We start from the raw sequence: 21,181 nt of genomic DNA, 5'->3' as shown, positions 1-21,181 counted from the left end.
TTGTACAATATCTGTAAATATTCTTGCAATTGTCCAGATATCCAGTGTTTTTGATTCTCTACAATAGTGAATTTTTCTTTTTCACAATGAAGTAAAAGTTCTGCATGTTTCACACGTGTTTCGCATTTACGTGCTAGAATTCTACCATTATCTTTGTTTATTATATACTGCTCTTCAGTAAAATAATTAAATTTAACCAGTTTAGATAAATTAACATTCGCTTTTTTGTGCATTTCATGTAACATTATGATTGTAGACTTCTCTAGTTTAGAAATTACTATGGATTGTTTTGTGCACAAGTATACATCATTGGTTTTCCTTTTATATTTATTTACTGCATTTCTGCGAAATAATGTCGCAATTTTATTAAATTATAAAAATGTTAAAACAATTTATTTTATATTTTTGAGTATATTATACAGGGTGATTCAGGACCTTTGCGACAAACTCTGAGGAACGATAGATCTCGCAGAGAGGATCATTTTCTGTCAAGCAACTCATGTTCTGCTCTGACACGTTGTTTAGGAGCTACACAACTGCGTAGACAAGTCTTAGGTGACATATATTACAATTATAAAATAAATTATTCATTTATTGTTTCAAATACACTTGCAGACAGTTTACAGAAGGCGTTCATAGTGTGTACCGAACCTGATTGCATTCTGCGCTACATTTGGCCGTAACATGACCTCAAATATTCAAGAGTCGACAATCAATGTTACGACGGTGACATGAATGCAATCAGGTTCAGGGTAGACACTTTTGAATACCTTCTGTAAACTGTCTGCAAATATATTTGAAACAATAAATAAATAATTTATCTCATAATTGCAGGGTTGGATAGTGACTAGTTAAATAGTTAAAAGTTAAAAAGTTAATAACTTTTAACTTAGTTTAGTTAATTTAAAATGTATTAATTTTTAACTTAAACTAGTTATTTTTAAAACACAAACTTAAATTTTTTTCCAAAGTTGAAAATTTTTTTATCTCTCTGAACGCCGATATTTTTTTTTTATAAAATCTTGAACATTGGATAATTATTTTCAACATATGTATGTATATAATTCTCATAGATAGATACTATACCATAAGAGGGTAAATGTTTAGTATAACGCTCTTCCCTCCGATTTTCTAAAACTTTGTAAAATTGTTTATTTCTGTGTGTAAAAAACATTCTGAGAAGGAAAATCGTCGCTCAGGTCTCATTTTTTTCAAATTTAATTTCAAAGTTTTGATGTTGGTAAGGTAAGAAAATGATAATTTACGTTTGGGCATACACACGTGTGTGTGTGTGCCCTGCTTTAACGAAAATCACAACTTCTATAAAGCAGGGCATACATACGTGTGTGTGTGTGTGTGTGTGTGTGTGCGTGCGTGCGTGCGTGCGTGCGTGCGTGCGTGCGTGCGTGCGTGCGTGCGTGCGTGCGTGCGTGCGTGCGTGCGTGCGTGCGTGCGTGCGTGTGTGTGTGTGTGTGTGGAACCCTTCAAGTCGTGACACAGTCGTTACCCATGACGAAATGAAGTTGTGCAGTATTTTAAAAACGTAAATTATCATTTTCTTACCTTACCGACATCAAAACTTAGAAATTAAATTTAAAAAAATGAGACCTGAGCGACGATTTTCCTTCTCAAAATGTTTTTTACACACAGAAATAAACAATTTTACAAAGTTTTAAGAATATCGGAGGGGAGAGCGTTATACTAAACATTTACCCATAAGAGGCAACATGGTAACATCAACGGCGCAAACATAAGCCTATCTGTCTTTTTTCCCTGATTGCTAATTAGAAGAACACGCTGGTTCTTATGGCAGGGGCCGTAAACTGTATCTCTATAATATATAGGTAATTCTGCACAACTTTCATAATTATTATTATTATGAATAAATAATTAAATAAAATAAAAGATTTTACAACAATTAATTTACAACAAAATATTTAATTTATTTGATAATTTATATGTTAATTTTATTGTAATTAAATTTAATAAAAAAATACGACATTTTAATATAATATAAATAATACTTTTAATAAGTAACTTTTCATGTAACTTAGTTAATTTAAATCTTAACGTGACTTTTTTAACTGAGTTATTTTTTTTCATGCGACTTTCAACATAACTAAATTAATTTTATAAGCCGTTATAAACTTTATCTTAACTTAGTTTTAAAATAATTAATTAACTTACCCAATCCTGCATAACTGTGATAAATATATGTCACCTAAGACCTGTCTGCGTGCGGTCGCGTAACTCCAAAACGATGTGTCAGAAAATATGAGTTGTTTCACAGAAAATGGTCCTCTCTGCGACGTTCCTCACAATTTATCGCAGAGATCCTGAATCACTCTGTATATATATTGAGTCTATATTATTTAAAAATATAAATTGATTTACCTGCACAGCATGTAATCCCGTGTGTTAGAAGCTGCGCTGTCCGTCATCATTGACAATTGATTCTTTAGTGCTATATTTTCCGACAGTAAATTGGGTATAGGACGCGGCACATGTTTCGATACTTCAAATTGAAATATATTAGCCAGATCCAAAAGATTATTATACAATTTCTTTTTGAATCTATATAGAACACATTAAACACAAATAACATATATGTCAAATAACATATTTATATAATTTTCTTATAATCTTTGATAATGAAATAAAATTTATCTACTATTATACCTTTCTCTGTCAATCTTGAATTTACGTTGAATTTTACATAGATTCTCTACTACCTGTTCTTTTTCATTGATTAAGAATTGACTTCTTATATCCAGTTTCTTTTCCAGAATATGTTGTGTTGATTTGTAATCTTCCAAAACATTAGTTCTAGCACCTTAACATATGAAAATTAGAAAATCCAAAAAACATATTTTTAACATGAAAAGACAGAGAGCTAATAGACAGGAAGAAAAAAGGAGAGAGAAAGACAGGGAACGGAAGAAAAGAGTGAGGGAGAGTGAGAGGGAGAGGGAGAGACGAGAGCCATAAAAAATACTACTATGTTAATAAATTCTCAAAATTTGATAAAGTTATGTATATACGTGCAAACAGAGTATAAAAAGTTCCGGGACGGCATATAATATCTCGAAAAATGTAAGTTTTATAAAAAAATATTTTAGACAACAGTTGTAATAGAGTTTAAAGAAGTCTATTTTTACTGGCCTTAATCAGCATTTGATCTTGGATGATGTTATCCATAGTCAGATAAAGGTTATTTTTAATTTGTTAAATACGACTCCTTACTTTTTATCGCATATTTTGGTAAATATTTACCCTTACAACTTTCCCCCCCAATTACTTTCTCCTTCACATATATTATAGAGGTCATCCTCCTGAGTAATCTTCAGAAGGTTTTAGCCGTTGTATATTAAAAAGTTATTAACACAAAAGTTTGAGAAATATAACACTTTTGTATTAGTGCTATGAGGGAAGTAATTTGCTGATATATGTGTGCATAGACAGTATAACACATATCAGCAAATTACTGACAGTTGACAGTACACATATCAGAGAGAGCAAATTACTTCGAATCCCTAAGTACTAATACAAAGTGTTATATTTCGCAGTTATATTTGTTCATAACTTTTTAATAAACAACGAGCGACGGCTAAAACCTTCTGAAGGTTACTCATTCAAGGGAACTACCACAACTGTCCGGCTCCGATTTGAATTTCCTAAAGTATGTTGTTAAACACAAAAATTCAACAGACACGTATTTTTTTATAGGGGCCCTAATTCATCTTTAGTGGGTGAAACACCACTTCGAAAAAATCGGTTTTTCTCTTTCGAGCCGAATATCTCCGAAACTATAACTATAAGAGATAGAAAACTTTTCCAAAATGGAAATTAAATGGCTTTAAAAGTACTTTAAAATAATGACAAAATAGTTTTTTTTTTTATTTTTAAATATACCCCCGCCAACAATACATTTTTTCAAAATTTTAAAAATTTTTTATCACCGAATAAAAGATTATTTTTTTTACGAATTCAACCATATATGATAAAGTTATGTTACGATAAACCATTTTCAAGAATTAATTACAAACGCCTCCGTATATATACGCTACCCATGCTCATCCGTACTATGTGCGTAAGTAATTATTGTCAAAACAATAAGATATATAAAAAATGTAAGTAAAATTTTTATAGTTTTTTATATGCTTTATAATTGTATATATACAGTGCCTACCGAAAGTTCGGGGCTACCTAAATAATTTGTGAACGGTTTGAAATAGTTTATAGGGATACAATGGGATCATAAAGTCTATTATTTAACTACAAAAACACCCACCTCCACACCCCCGGGGGACGGAGAAATGGGGGAGCCCAAAAATCTTAAATGGCATGTGGGGTTGAGTGAAGGTTCGTTCGAAAGGGATTTCCGAAATGAAAACAACGCGATGTCGCCGAGGTCTGTACGATTTTTTTTCGCAGAGTTATGATCATTTGAACATAGCAGTCAGCAGAGATAAGGACCCCACGGTTCGTCACTTCTTCTTCTTCTTTCTTCTTTGCGCCCCTAGTGGATCTCTGGCTCAACAGGCCATGGTACCACGCTTTCCATACAAGACAGTGGATCCAGTGGCGGGGAGCACTGGAGCCCTCTTGTATCATTTACAGGAGGCTTCAAGCCGATTCAGTTATTACTTTGACCAACTGAGAGGTCGATAACTATTCAAAAATAAAAAATGTGCCATGCGCACGTATCTACAACCCGAGATCACAATCTTTAATAAAGGAGAGTATCGCCTTAACAATCTTGTAATTTAAGTTACTATATAAATATAGGCAAGAAAAAGGAGCCAAGAGTTTAAGGTCAAAAAGAGATCGTAAAAACCAAGATCTACCACTTTCAAACCGGCTACATGCCCACATCCACGCTGATAATCATTTAATATTACTCCCATCGCATTCTTCTCTGAATTATTTTTATTTATTGTTGTCCTTATTTATTTAAAATTTCGAGGTCTAGCAGCGCCAAGTTTTTTTACAAGAAAAATTTATGTATTTTAATAAAATATTTTTATTTTGTACTGTTACCTCTGTAATTATTTGTGGCCATTAAAAAATACACATGTAAATAACTTTGTATTTAAATATCTTATATTCCCTTATTAAATTTAAATAAAATTTTTTAATCTTATAAAATTGTTATTATACATTCATTTCTAATTTACACAATGTAAAGATTTTTCAACGTAGTGCAACAATTATTTTTTGAGGCAATATACATGTTCTCTCTGTAATTGGCGCTCTAATTTAAAGAGATATCATTTCTTTTTTGTAATTGTAATAGATCACTTGAAGCGCGACTCTTCTTTTTAATAAGGTAACATAATTTTGTGACGTGTATCACTTGGGTTATAATTTTTCGGAAATAAAGATACTACTGCTTAGATTTTTTCGAGATTTTTCGAGATATAAAGATCTACCACTTGTTACTTAGGTTTTTTCGAGGTATAATACTACCACTTTCTTTTTTTTTTAGGTAACAACATATACACTACTATACGTGTACTTGGCGCCTTTTTTTACCTTTTTTTAAAAAAGGTAATTTTGTGCGGATATCACGCCTTTTTGTAGTATATTACGCATTGTATAAACAGTATGTACAGGATAAAGCTATTTGGAGGTATAATACTACCACTTTGTTTTTTTCGAGGTTATTTTTACGTCAGACATAATTTTAATTCATCCAAATTTTATTATGTCTAGACATAATTTTTGTCCAACTTTTATTATGTCTAGACATAATTTTAATTCAGCGATTTTTATTATGTCATGACATAATTTTCATTCTGCCGCTAGGGAAATTTTAAGTCGATTTTTATGAATCAAGCTTGAATTCAATGTTTAGGTGTCCCAGGTTGCCGATGACGAGGTCCACATAGCGCGCTCTATAGTTTTCGGTGTCCAGGTGTATTAATACCTTGAATTCGATGGCCACGTGTTCCAAGTTGCCGATGACGAGGTCCAGATAGTGCGCTTCGTAGTTTTCGGTGTCTACATGTATTAATACTTCGAATTCGATATCTACGTGTCCTACATTAGGTGCGTTCAGCCGATACTTTGCTAGCCTAGCAATCGTGAACAGTCGCTCGTTTTCGCTCGTTTCCTCTCTTTTGACCTACTGGATTAAAAAGAGAGGAAACGGGCAAAAACGAGCGACTGCTCACGATTGCTAGGCTAGCGGAGTATCGGCTAAACGCACCCATTCAGATTTATAGTTATTAATACACCTAGACACCAAAAACTATGAAGCGCACTATTTGGACCTCGTCATCAGCAACCTGGGACACCTAGACATCAATTTCAAGGTATTAATACACGTAGACACCGAAAACTACGGAGCGCAATATGTGGACCTCGTCATCGGCAACCTGGGACACCTAAACATTGAATTCAACATATTATTACACCTGGACACCGAAAACTACGAAGCGCACTATGTGGATTTCGTCATCGGCAACCTAGGACACCTAGACATCAAATTCAACGTACGATTACACCTGGACACCGGAAACTATGAAGCGCACTATCTGGATCCCGTCATCGGCAACCTGGGATACGTGGACATCGAATTCAAAATATTAATACACGTAGACACCGAAAACTACGGAGCGCACTATGTGGACCTTGTCATCGGTAACCTGGGACACGTAGACATCGAATTCAACGTATTATTACACTTGGACACCGAAAACTATAAAGCGCACTATCTGGACCTCGTCATCGGCAACCTGGGATACATAGACATCAAATTCAAGCTTGAGTCATAAGAATCGACTTAAAAATTCCCTAGCGGCACTTTCTGCCAAGCGTAGAGAACCTTCTTTTCCGTTGACTCAATATTTATTATGTATATATACCTAATTTACCTAAATAGAAATCTTCCTCCTGACCGATAAGTCTATCGACCTAATTTCGAAATACGCGCGCGATATCGAAACTGGCGATACCTGCGCCGCCAGCGTCGAAAAAGTGAAAGTAACGTTTCTGATATTATGACGTCATCATATAACGTCGGCGTTAGGCGCGAGACGCGTGTCTCGTTTGGCGCGAGACACTACCGTGTCTCTTGATATACATTTGTTATATATCTCAGATTTTTTATTAGATTGTAGTCAGTAAATTTTGTTCATTAACTTTTAATTTAAAATTTTATTTTTGTTCCGGTAAATTTTGTTCATTAACTTTTAATTTAAAATTTCATTTTTGTTCCGGTAAATTTCGTTCATTAACTTTTAATTTAAAATTTCATTTTTGTTCCGGTAAATTTCGTTCATTAACTTTTAATTTAACATTTTATTTTTGTTCCTGCTGATAAAAGAAATTGATTTACCTGATATTTTGAGCTGTGACTTTTTCATTATATATTTTTATAATATTATGCATCATTAGTGCAAAAGTATAATTATTTCATTAAGAGATATTATATGTTCTTTATTTAGTTGATCATCTTTGAGCTTTAATTAAGAATATAATTTTTTTCTTAATTTTTAAATCTTACCTTTGCGACGGTAATAATATGTTTCTTGTAATCAGATCAACTGAAAAGAATGCGTTGGTAGCTGTGTAAGTAATACTTAAAAAAATAATGCCTGTATTCAGTCAGTTGTACATACATATTTTACATACCAAAAAAATAAAAGGGTAACATAGATAAATTCGTAGTTTATTTGTAGTTTATAACTATGTATATCTTATAACTATAATAAATATATTTTGTTATAAATACATGTTTATTAAAATACATACACTTTCATACTTACAAACTACAGTATACGTAATTGTTATATATCCAATACTTATTTATAACAAAATAACATGAAAGTATAATTATATTTAATTACATAAGATTATATAATTAATAAAAGAACTTAATACATATACATATTTTACATACCAAAAAAACTTTTTTTGCAATCCATATCAAGAATTAACAAAACAATCATTTATAATTAAAGTTGTGACAAAAAAATTTAATAAAAATGTGAAAGTTAAATCATAAATTCTTGCCATTCAACTTTTCCTACGGTATTGAAATATTCTTTAAAAATATCGCGAATATGGATTGCATTTCTATTAGGTCTTGCATTTATAATTTGTAAATTGCGTAATTGCGCATTATCATTTCTCCATGTAGCATGTATTACAGTTCGATTTTCTAAATTTTCAACATCTACAGCTCCATGTAAATAAGCACCATTTTCTTTACTAAGATAGTTATGTAAAGCATGACATGCAAGGGTAATATTTTGCACAGTTTCAACTGGTAAATATATTTGTGTTAAAAGAACGCGAAATCTATTTGCTAAAATGCCGAAGGCATTTTCAACGATTCTTCTACCTCTACTTAATCTGTAGTTGTATATTCGCTTATCATGAGATAAATTTCGTGTTGGATAAAGTTTTAGTATATGATTTTGCAATGGAAAAGCTGCGTCAGCTAAAATAACATAAGGAATGGGTTCATTCATATCAGGTAATGGTTTATCTCCAGGCACATCAAGTGGATTTTGTGGATTATTTAAAAATTGTGCCAAGTCGCTGTCACGAAACACTCCACCATCACTTACCCTACCATTAACACCGACATTGACATATGTGAATTGATAATTGGCATTGACTAATGCTAAAAGAACGATACTATTTGTACCCTTGTAATTGTGATACAACGAACCATCTTGAAGTGGTAACTTTAAATTCTATGTGACGACCGTCTATAGAACCAATACAGTTTGGAACGTTCTATATTTCAAAATAATTATTTGCAATCTGTTCCCATTCAGCATTTGTAGTTGGTGTATCTGTAAAAATTATTTAATACATTATTTAATAATCAGCATTTCGAATAACTCATTATGTGTTATAATTAATTGTAAATTCTTATTTACCTGCAAGTAATCGTTTCGAAGAACTTCGTATATGACACGACATGTCTCTGGAATTATCCGAGAAATTGAACATGCTGGTATCCTTGTCGAGTACTCTAAACTCCTATAACTCTCACCAGTAGCCAAAAACCTCAGAGTTAGTGATAAACGTTCTTTAGGAGATATACATTCTCTCATGTTAGTGTTTTGACGCTGTATATAGGGTGCTACTAGTTCCACAAGTTGATCAAATAAATCGTGTCTCATTCGGAAAAATCTTTGAAAATAATCAGTATCTTTGCTTCTCAATTCTAGATGGGCTAAATTAATTGTGCCTCGTAAATTATGACTTCTTCTGAGTATCTATTTACGTGTCCATATTTTACGACGCTTTCTTCGTTTCTCTTTTATACTATTTTCTTCGATTGTCTTTTTTTGTATAGCTTCAGCTATTATAGCAATTGTGATTAACTTCTTAAATTTTAAAGACATAGTTAAAAATTTTTTATAAATTTAATGAGTTTTTTTTCTTTATTTGCGTTTATAATCAAGAATCTCTGAAAATTAAAAATATGTAATTTTGTATTAAATTATTGCGTTTAAAAATATTCATAATATAAATTAAACAATTTTAATCAAAATAAATTATTGAAAAAGATATTTATTTATTTTTTATTTCAATGTAAAACGCTTTTTCATGGTATTTAATAAATTGACAAAGATCATATAATTTTTTTGACACATTAACATATAACTTCTATTTTCGTACTTCAACGTACAGTTAACTTGTCGGAATTTACAATTATCGCGATATCATTGAATCTTCTTCTATTTCTTTAATTTCTTGGCACTGGGTTCAATTTATCACTGAATATGTCATTCCACAATAGAACCATATAGGTTAGAATACATGAAAAGGTCTTCTTTCTCTAGGGTTACTTGCATTACAACACCATCTATATGTATCAAAGTGTAAATATTTCTGTCCGAGAACTCGGACAGAGAAATCGGACCAATTTCTAGTACCGTGGACACAACCTTACGAAATCTCTCCAGATAAACATGAAGCAATTGACTCAATATATATATTATATATATACCTAATTTACCTAAATAGAAATCTTCCTCCTGACCGATAAGTCTATCGACCTAATTTCGAAATACGCGCGCGATATTGAAACAGGCGATGCCTGCGCCGCCAGCGTCGAAAAAGTGAAAGTGACGTTCTCTGTTTGTTACATATTGTTATAAAGAGCGGTCGACGTAGACGACGACGATGACGACGTATCTTAATAAAAAAATATTTTCACATTTGGAATTTGCGTCGCAATATCTCAGCTCGTAGGGCACGTAGCGGAATATTATGAGAGAAACCCCCCCCCCCCCTAATTGGACCCCAAGCTATCGATCAAGCCTACTTAGAACTTGATTCGTTCACTCGTTATCGAGATCTCAACATCTCGAGTACTCGCAACCCGTCGCGTCGCGTAAAAGAGTCACGGTCGGTCTCGCTCCGCGTGTACTTAAGCGCGAGACACTACCGTGTCTCTTGATAGAATTATGCAAAATTATCTAAAAATATATAGAAATATACAATATAAAAACATGTATGGACAAATTTGATATAATTTTATATAATTATGTATAATTATACATATTTATATGCTTTTATATAAAAAAATTTTTACCGGGTTCGTGCTTTTCAAAGAAAGTCATAAAGAATTTGTTGGACTTTTTGGCTTCCTTCGCTTCCACCTTTCGTCTCTTACGTCTTTCAGCTCCACTTTCTTTCTTCTTCGTAAAAAAGAACGTTTCATTTTAAATAAAAAATAAAAAATTTACCACTGGATTAAAGATATTGTTGTATATTGAATTCAGCGTGCTTCTGCTCTCTATACTTAACATGCGTTACTTATGACAATAATATAATCGAATGAAGATCAAACATCTATAGTGAATGTGTTGCATCAGTTGTTTGACAATGGCTGTTTATGTTACGTAGCAACTATTGTCATTTTGTTTTGCTAAGCAGCATCGCAGCATATGCTTTGCTCACTATAGATGTTTGATCGCGCATTTGGTTATATTACAAGTAACGCATCAACGCATGTTAAGTATAGAGAGTAGAAGAGCATGTTAAATTTAATATATTCAACAATATCTTTAATCTAATGGTAAATTTTCTTATTTTTTTATTTAAAATGAAACGCTTCTTTTTACGAAGAAGACGGAAAGTAGAGCTGAAAGGCCGAAGAGGGTCTAGCAGCTCGAAATGATAATTGTTCATAGTTAATTAACGTTCAGTTCTTAGTTATTCATATACATATATGTATATCATATATACATGTATGTATATGTATATTGTAAGAGTTTTAGTTGTGTATGAGAGAGAGAGAGTGAAGAAGAAGACTAGCGTGACGAACAAGACAGGGCGAACAGAAGCTAGCGAGTGGTTGAAGCGAGATATTGTAAAAACGAGCTGTAAGAGCTGTAAGAGCGAAAGCAATAAAAGGCTCTAACAATATGTACATACTTTTGGATATATATGTATCCATATATACATATATATACGTATATGTATTAAATCAGAAAAATTTAAATATCAAATTCGGTTGTCAGACTGTTTTGACTTTTATATGCATTAATATATCTAATGCATTAATATGTCTATCGCATTAATATATCTTGAGGCTGTACTGAGCAAAACTGCGCCCCCCTTCAAGTGGCGCCCATGTCTGTCATACCCTAGATACGCCACTTGCGACCAATCACAGACGATCCGCCGGTTTTGATACGCCGCCAAACGAGTCCCGGTGTCCCATGGAGCGGATTGAGGGATTCCGTCACAGTATATACATACAGTAGCGCAACTCTCTGTCGGCGCCTTTGATGTTAGTGTTGTCCAAAATGGAGTGCGCATGCGCGAAATAAGTAAGCGCCCACTAGCACCAACTGAACGGCCACGTTCAGGCAGACACAACTGTTAAGTGTCGTCTTATCGACACGCTACGCTGATTCGTTGGATCTAAAAGTATAAGAGCCAATCACGTGCTATTGAGCGGTTTTACGCGCCCAACGTCTTTCTCTGAACTTCTTTCTCAATTGCTCTTCCTTTCTCCGCTCTCACTCCACTTTTACATGAAATTAATCTGAATTTAATAAAAATAATGAAAATAAATATTTATTATGTATCTATTAAAAATAAGGAAAAAAATTCAAAAATGAGAAAAAATAAAATTATATAAATGTGATTGCAGATTGAATAATATAAATGTATTGAGGTAAATTATTAGAAAATATAATGTTATATAACATATATTGAACAACCGAAAAGCAAAATATAATATTTTATACATTATACTTATAAGAAAACAATTATAATTATAAAATATTTAATTTAAAAGATTAAATAAAGTAAACGAATGATTTTTAATTACGCATCTAAAATAAAAATAAGATACACTATATTAATGCTTAATTTAAAATGCAATAAATGAAATTTTAATTTTAATACGACGATATGTTTCCGGATAGCATGGAGAATTGAAAAGGAATTCTTTATAAATTCTTGATTTAAAAAATTTTTAACGTACTTTTTCCGTATATCATTTCTGTCCCAAAACAACTCTTAAGAGTTCAAAAGAAATTCTTTTCTATGTCACCAATTCTGAGTTCTTCTTCAGATACAAAAAAAATCACTTTTCTACTCCATAAAAATTGGTAATATATTCGAAATTATGTTTAGGTAGTATTTTAATAGAGCTCTATCTAAGCGCTATTTCGAATGCATTGCGATTTCTTATAGAATAGAAAAATAATTCCTTTGTATCTGAAGGATAAGAAATGTATATACTAATCCATTTTATGTTCTTTCTGATGCAGAAACTGTTTTCGGACAGATTATGTAAGGATTCTTTCTTATCCGATGTTACAGACAGAATATTAGGATTATAAACACTGAAATTAGGAATATAAATATAGGAAAATAGAAGTATCCATGACTCCTATATCGATTAATGATTATATTACTAAATTGGTATACAGATTTGAAATATTATATCATTAATTGTTATAACAAACAATTCGTATAATATAAAGCGACATATTTATCGTACATATACAGACATGCAAAATAAAATTTTATATGCAAAATAATCAACGTATACCTAATATGATACATTATAAAAATATAAAAGTGTCCCGAAAGAGTGGTCGAGTAACGATTTGAAATTCTACAACCATATTGTTACTTCGCAGAAGCAGCGACAATCGTTGTATTTCGGAATTCGAACGCGCTTTCGCGCGTTCCGTTAATGCTTCATCAAATGAGAGTCTATATGTACTTCGATAGATATGCATCAATCAATTGGCAGTAAATGGCTTATATAAAATGTGTCTGGATAGAATAATGGACATATATGTATTATATTATCTGGATGATTCCCATACGCCGGATTGAGCATTGCGTTTATAAATTTATAAAATTTCTCCTAAGAGCCGTTCTGATCATCTGAGTAAGCAAAAGTCCACATACAAAAATCCACATACGAAATTGCAACACCATGGATTTAATAGCACTTTGATATTCTTATTTAAGATAGCAGATACAATGAAAGAATCTATGGCTAGATTTGAATATATTCTGTTTAGTCTTAGAAGCTAGTGTCGATAGGTTTCCGTTTAACGATGCTAAACTGATAATAATTTCTGCTCCGGTGTCAGTCTTCAAGGATAATACAACCTGTCTTGTATTTAAATGTAAATCAGGTACACTGAATTTCCTCGATTTCGTCGGCACTGCTATATTTTGCGAATCCATATCCGTAGTTTCATTCTTCTCTGTAGGTACTTACGTATACACGTCGTTATCAATAAAACACGATAATACCTAGAACATTGATATAATTTAGAACTGTTGAAAATATATACGAATATGTTATACATTCTTTGTTGAGTTACCTTATTCCGTATGTTATAAAGTTGATTGAGCCGGGATAAAGAGAAATGTACTTTCGTCGGTCGTCCCATTTCAATGAAAAACTGGCGGTTTTTGCCTAGAATCATTTTAGATTTTATTGTCGTAAAAAAAGGTGAAATACCCGTGTTTGGATGAGGATCTCCATGCTTTGTTTCTATCATATAAATTTTGAAATCCTTCTCGCTCGGTATTGCGTTTAGATTTTGTGCATCGCCGAGCACTAGCTGTTATTGTTATATCGAAACGAGATATCTATAAAAAAATTCCGCAACAATATTAATTAAAATAAAATATTTGATAATATGCCACATTAATATTAAATGACGTATTAATTTTTTGTAAGTAAGATGGTATAATAACGTACTTGTATCTTTTTAGATAAATATGTTGCTGAGAGAATATGTTATCTTTATCCGCAATTTACTAAAAATTCAAACGGTGGAAGTATTATAGTTTCAACTATGAGCCTTCCCTACAAGAAAAAAAATCATTACTTTTAATATAAATTCTGAATTAAATCATGAAACGCTGTTATATGATAACTTACAAATTGTATTGTATTGTGGAATGCATGCTGGACATTTCAAAATCGACACCACTATCTTTTGTGAAGTCGATATCTGAATTATCTGACGTCTGTTTCAGCCAGAAATTTGCATTTTAATAAGTATTTCAGAAATGTAACCGTTCGTAGACAACGTACAAAATCAAGCAGCAATTTTTTCTAGATATTAGAGTATCACAGAGTTAGTTTCACAAGATAAATAGTTAAACGATATTCTTAATTTAAGCATGACTGATTTTAAGTACAATGATTAGGAATAATTATCCTACCTTCTGAGGTAGGTAACCACTTTATACTCCTAAACTCTTTTCACTTTCATCACAAACGTAGTTATTCAGAGTTTTTCAAACACTTCTAACAGCTCTCAATAGCATTCAGTGGGTAATTGAGCTAATTCTCTCCAAATTTCTGTTCCAATACAGATAGGCATTTACTTAACTGACCATTTAAATTCTGAGAGGGAGCAGAGCAGAACGGAGAAAGGAACCCTGGTAACCATCTCCGATAGAAAACGATAAAAAAATTTCTTATCGTTTTTAATACGGTTAGTGAATCGTTTATTTACGGTACTCTATCAGAAACTCACGTTACAAAATACTTGGGATCCTATCGTAAATGTCTTATCAGCTATACATCAGTTTTTATCGTTTTTAATATGGTTAGTGAATCGTTTATTTACGGTATTCTATCAGAAACTCACGTTACAAAATACTTGGAATCCTATTGTAAATATCTTATCAGCTATATATCAGTTTCTATCGTTTTTAATATAATTAGTGAATCATTTATTTACGGTATTTTATCAGAAACTCACGTTGCAAAATACTTGGGATTCTATCGGAAATTTCTTATTACCTTTATATCGGTCTCAATCAGTTTTTAACATAATTGAAGTTTCGTTTAATCACGATACTCTAAAAGAAATTCTCGATACAATACACATGGGCTTGCATCCTAAATTTCTTATTAGTGGTGCATCGGTTTCTATAATTTTTAATGGTATTAAAGTAGCTATAATTGTCTTTTTAATATGGTTAATAGTGAACCGTTTATTTACGATGCCCTGTCAGAAAAAAATTGGAAAAATTTGAAATTTCTCAGCTATATATCAGTCAGAACATCTTTAGATGTTTGCTACTCTGCATGCCACCGGATTATAACCGTGTAAAAGAAAAATAAACCGTATCAGAGATCTTTCTATGATAAAGAAAGAACTGCATTTTTTTTTTAAATAATTAAGCTTCCACCTTTGCGACAACAGCACCAGGAAGCCAAGGGCCAAAATTTTCACGGTTATTAGAGAAATAAAAACAACATTTACATTAGAAACGTCTTATTTAAAATTGCACTAAAATACAAATAAAATATTTTATTATTTTAATCTTAATAACAAATCACACACACACACACACACACACACACACACACACACACACACACACACACACACACACACGCACACGCACGCGCACGCGCACGCGCACGCGCACGCGCACGCGCACGCGCACGCGCACGCGCACGCGCACGCACACGCACACGCACACGCACACGCACACGCACACGCACACACACACACACACACACACACATAAAAATACTTCGACGAACTTTGCTTTCGAAGATGATAAGTTGTATGTCGGAAAATCCTGATAAGAAACGATAGATGTGTCGGTTCGGTTAAGTCGTATAAATATCGACGAGATGTCTATCGTTTTAACCTTATAAAAACATATGCAAAGTAGAAGGTTTTCAAACGATTCAATTTATATCATTAATATACGATAGAAAACGAACCGATTTGCTGCCGTACAAAAAATGATAAGTTGTATGTCGGAAAATCCTGATAAGAAACGATAGATGTATCGGTTCGGTTAAATCGTATAAATATCGATGAGATGTCTATCGTTTTAACTTTATACAAACATATACAAAGTAGAAGGTTTTCAAACGATTCAATTTATATTATTAATATACGATAGAAAACGAACCGATTTGCTGCCATAAAGAAGATGATAAGTTGTATGTCAGAAAATCCTGATAAGAAACGATAGATGTATCGGTTCGGTTAAGTCATATAAATATCGATAAGATGTCTATCATTTTATTCTTATATATCCGTATTAATGCATACGGTAAAATTATTACCATAAATAACGATACATATTATATCGTGTATATACGATTGATTCAGATGGGCAATAATTGTACATATAGAAAACGATTCATAACTATAAAATTTGTATAGTTATTTTTTTATTCGGACCTAAAACGATAGAAACCGATTCGATTCGATTAATGTTTTATCTGTCTTCTAAATATGCAACCATAGAACCGATAAGATACGATTAAAAACGATACAGATATAGCCGTTTTTAATCGTTTTCTATCGGATATGGTTACCAGGGAAGAGCAATTGAGAAAGAAGTTCAGAGAACGACATTCAGATGGTGTTAGTGGGCGCTTACTTATTTCGCGCATGCGCACTCTATTTTAGACAACAAGAAATCAGGAGAGTTGCGCTACTGTATATACTGTGATTCCGTCGTGAGCTTTCGTCGTGTCAGCACGCACGTTCGCTCATATCTGCCCATGACGAGCGGGGGTCTTTACAACTCTAAATGTGATTGATCTATAATATTCTGGAGAGTCCTTTTGGCGATCTCGGAGCAATCGTTAGAAATTCTGGAATCCTGCTATACTAGAGTATTTTTGACTCTTTGGAGCAAGCTGGAAATTATATCTCGGAACATCCATCGAAGTATCTGGAATGTCCATTGGCCTCCGATCTCTTCTACGTCGTTTATGAGAAGCATTCTCCCGTTGGGGTGAGTTTTTGGTGAATTAACAATCGGAGCATCGTAGTATGATTTAATGCGTTATTAATTTATATCTTTTCTTTCCTTATACTTTGTGATCCCCCGTGTGCGGATCTCTTTTCACCGTTTGCTTAATTGTTTAATACTGCGAATTATAATTTATTGCTTCAGTGATTGCTTTCTTTTTTTTTGTACATTATGTCTAACGGTTAATTTTCTTATGCGTGTTCTATCCTTATTATATAGTTTTATTAGTCCATAAGCGTTTCTTTATGCGCGATCATCTATTGCGTACGTGATCATTTCAGTCACCGATTTTTGGAATTTATCCGCGGTCCGTGAGAGGCCGAGCGTGCTTAGAGACCCTCCAGGGAGAGACTGGCCAACACGCCGCCATTTGCATGCAAACAGGAAATAGGATTGTACGCGGCAAAAATTAAAGTGTACCAGTTTAAAATATCATATATATATATATATATATATATATATATATATATATATATATAAGTGTATATTATTTTAAATATAAAAATAACAAAACGCGATAAAAAAATAATAAAACATTACTAAAGGAATTAGAAACAGATAAATAAGTGCTCAAATATTATTCGTGTGTATAGTTATAAAAGATTTCAAATAAAATACAAATATCTACACGGTTCTACTTTGGACATTTTTCAGTAAAAAATAAAAACAAAAAGAATTTAAATAACAAATCCAGCAATAATATTTTGTTAACAGCAATATTCTTCTATTAATAACTTGTATTACTTTTGCCTTTATTAACGGTATTAAATAAATAATTTAACAGTGCTTAGCTTTTATTTAAATGTTTATTATTCTTTCTATAATTATGTACCTATTTTCAGAGCTATTATTGTATTTGTTAACAAAATATTACTTTAAGATTAAAAATAATTTTACTTGTTATAGATTGGGTAACAAAGAGCTCCCTATAATATTAAAAATAATGTAAATTTTATTGTAAAAATCAATATCTAATAAAATTATAATTTTGAAGTACAATCTATAATCAAAACTATAAAAAAAGTAAAGAACTATAAAAGAAGTAAAGATACACGAAAGAGAAATATATAATCAGTAAATAACCAAGACAGCACACATGTCCAAAAGCGGTACATAAGACGTGTAAAACATCTTTTAGACATCTTTTAAACGTCTTACGAAAAGATGGCTAAAAGACGTCTTATGTCCCGATTTTGGACATGGTGCTGTCTGAGTAATAAATCACATTATTGTTATTAATAGGTATATTTATTTGAAAAATTCCATTGATTGATGTTTTCACTCTTGCAAAATTGAACGCAATTTATTTGTTAGCTCCATCTAAAAAAGAAAAACAATTAAAATTACTTTAAATTAAATAGATATTTATAAATTAGATTTATTAATTAGATAATTATAAAGATGTTAAATGTTTATGACCATAGCACTGAAGAAAGTCTGATAATAGGTGTGTTCATAAAAATAATAAAACAAACCTAAATAGCACAAAATATCCTAGAAGCATCCTAAATATGTCCTTGGACATCCTGAAAAATGCTTCAGGATATCCTTCAGATATCCTGGAGGTCCCTAGGATATCTTATACTATCAAGAAAATTATGAATTAAAATTACAAATTTTATTTTATTAAATTATGCATTGCCATGCTTTTACTTGCAAAAATAACAGATTTATCTTGTCGTAATTTATGAGATGAAATTTTCATACGAAACATATAAAATCTACATATTATTTTTTCTTTTAAATTGTGGCACTTAGGTAAGAAATATTTAATTTTTTGACATTTTTCAATAAAGAAATGTTTTAACTTAACTCTACTATTTTTATGTTTGCTATACTTAAGAAAAACTCGGAATATTTTTTCCATCTGTAAAAAGAAATGTCGCAGAATTAAGGAAAAATAGAGAATTGGTGTGCCAAGCTCTAAGCCGTGTAAGTAGATGATAAAAAGCATTACTGCTTCTCATTGATCCAGTAGCTGAAATACATGTAATACACACTTTTTGATTTTTGAAAATACTTCTAAGTATATATCCACCAATGTGATGTATTTTATTTAAGTCTGTTTTACTCCAAGTAATTACTGTTGTATTTAAATCATTATTAATGTTTTCATAAACAGAGTTATCAATTAAGGAACTTTCTGAATCGTGGTTTACAGTCAATACATCAAAGAAATCTGAAAAAAATGATCTGTCATCTTCTTCATAACTGCTATTACTAACATTCTTCATAAATTGAGACACTGTAATTAATTTTAAATTATTTTTAAACTGAAGTGCATTAGGAATAACATTTTTACGTCTTACAGTAGAAAAAAAGTTTTCGATACAATCTTGCGTCAGTCGTGCAGGTAAAAAAAATTTAAAATTTTGTTCGTTTATCAAAATCAAACTCAAGTCTAAAACTGTAGATGTTGATAATATAACTGCAGCTTGAAATGGTTTCCAATTCTCTTTTTCTCCAACTTTTAATTGAGTAAATAAGTTAATTACCTCATGTAAAAAATCTCTAGTTTCTAAAAGTTTTTCAGGATTTAAAGAGCTAAGAGCAAGAGAAACATTTCTACTCGCCATAATATCATACCAACGCCTTAAAAAATCTATAAACCATGCAGTGGTTTGCCGAGTATCATGTTGATCATTATCTGCTAAAAACTTTAAAGAAGAACTGACATCTCGATTAATAACTTTCAATGCATTTGAAACTTTCATTTTTTGAAAGTGATCTTTTGATACTAAATTCTCCTCTCGCATATTTGGAGCTAATTTAATATCACATTCTTTATCAGCCTCTATAATATCAAATAAATGACTAGCTTTAACTTCATCGCAAGGTAATTGATATTTTATTACAAATTCATTTGGAATTTTAAAATTAAATTTTAGTAAAGCCCTACATATATTTTTTAAAGCATGTGGTACATCAGAGTAGAAAAACAATTTTCTTTCGGGGTTACAAATATGTTGAACGTAATTGACAACTTTAGAACGTCGAGACACTACATTAAATTTTTTTCACATAGATTGATTATTTGGTCCCATATCTGATGTAATTGCATGTACAACAAGACCTAGGTTTTCAGCTTTCTGTATTATTTCCTCGCAAATTGACTTTAAAATATCACCACGCGTTGAATTAGCTGTAAAAAAATATGCAACTACTTGTTTCCAGCGACCGGCCAATCCAGCTAACATGAAACAAAGAGCATGAGTCGCATTTCCTTCATGTTCAGGTAAAGTTACTTTTCCATAAAAACTGTCAGTAGCTACATCATACTGTTTACCAGGAGTGATGCTCATTTCATCCAAAACTAAAACGCAATTTTTATCATAATCATTTTTAAATCGTGAAACTTTAATTCGCATAAAATCGAAAATTTCATTGCAAATTCCACTTTTTAATATTAAACTCTGTAACTTTTTTCTGAGAGTACGCTGACTAGGTAAAGGATAATTTTGTTTTAATAATTCATTATAACCTGTTGTGCCACAAGTGAATTTTAATTTAAATGCTCGTACTAATGTTTCTTTACTCCAAGAAGATATTTTTTTAAGTTTATTTTGTAACAAGTGCACTTGGTCGTCGTTCAATACGCTTCTTAAAATATAAGATTTATTTTTACATACTTCTTGCTGTAATCTTTTTACTTTATTCTTTGTTCGAAATAATTCACTCTTCATTACATTTTTCAATTTATTACTTTCTTTTAATGACTGCTTCATTTTTGCTAATTTTCTTTCAAGTTTTCGCACTTGCGAACAATTACAGACAGTATCAGTGTTGCATATTGATGCTACTTCTTTTTCTTTATCAAGTGTTTCTTCTTCTCGTACCAATTCACCTCTTTCTTTGAATTGTATTTTTTCTTCATTTTCTATTTGTTCTTCTCCTTCTTCTAATTGTATTCTTTCTTCTT

The 21,181-nt window shown here is 31.7% G+C and overlaps 3 long non-coding RNA genes across 3 annotated transcripts; all 3 read right to left on the bottom strand.

The window, feature by feature from the left end:
* Positions 1–185: 185 nt before the first annotated feature.
* Positions 186–5,042, bottom strand: LOC143908763 (uncharacterized). Its single transcript, XR_013260241.1, has 4 exons — positions 3,042–5,042; positions 2,680–2,833; positions 2,395–2,574; positions 186–342 (listed from the first exon to the last, which is right to left on the bottom strand). It is a non-coding gene; the product is annotated as an uncharacterized LOC143908763 (long non-coding RNA).
* Positions 5,043–12,885: 7,843 nt separating this feature from the next.
* LOC143908743 (uncharacterized) lies at positions 12,886–16,854 on the bottom strand. Its single transcript, XR_013260237.1, has 4 exons — positions 14,402–16,854; positions 14,219–14,326; positions 13,836–14,106; positions 12,886–13,764 (listed from the first exon to the last, which is right to left on the bottom strand). It is a non-coding gene; the product is annotated as an uncharacterized LOC143908743 (long non-coding RNA).
* Positions 16,855–18,476: 1,622 nt separating this feature from the next.
* On the bottom strand, positions 18,477–21,173 carry LOC143908742 (uncharacterized). Its single transcript, XR_013260236.1, has 2 exons — positions 20,892–21,173; positions 18,477–18,582 (listed from the first exon to the last, which is right to left on the bottom strand). It is a non-coding gene; the product is annotated as an uncharacterized LOC143908742 (long non-coding RNA).
* Between the last annotated feature and the right edge of the window lie 8 nt (positions 21,174–21,181).

The sequence above is a fragment of the Temnothorax americanus genome, unplaced genomic scaffold (assembly GCF_048541705.1).
Source record: "Temnothorax americanus isolate GAGA-0224 unplaced genomic scaffold, ASM4854170v1 Scaffold114, whole genome shotgun sequence".
NCBI lineage: Eukaryota > Metazoa > Arthropoda > Insecta > Hymenoptera > Formicidae > Temnothorax > Temnothorax americanus.
Note: the sequence above shows the minus strand (reverse complement) of the source record. Positions and strands in the feature narration are given on the sequence as shown.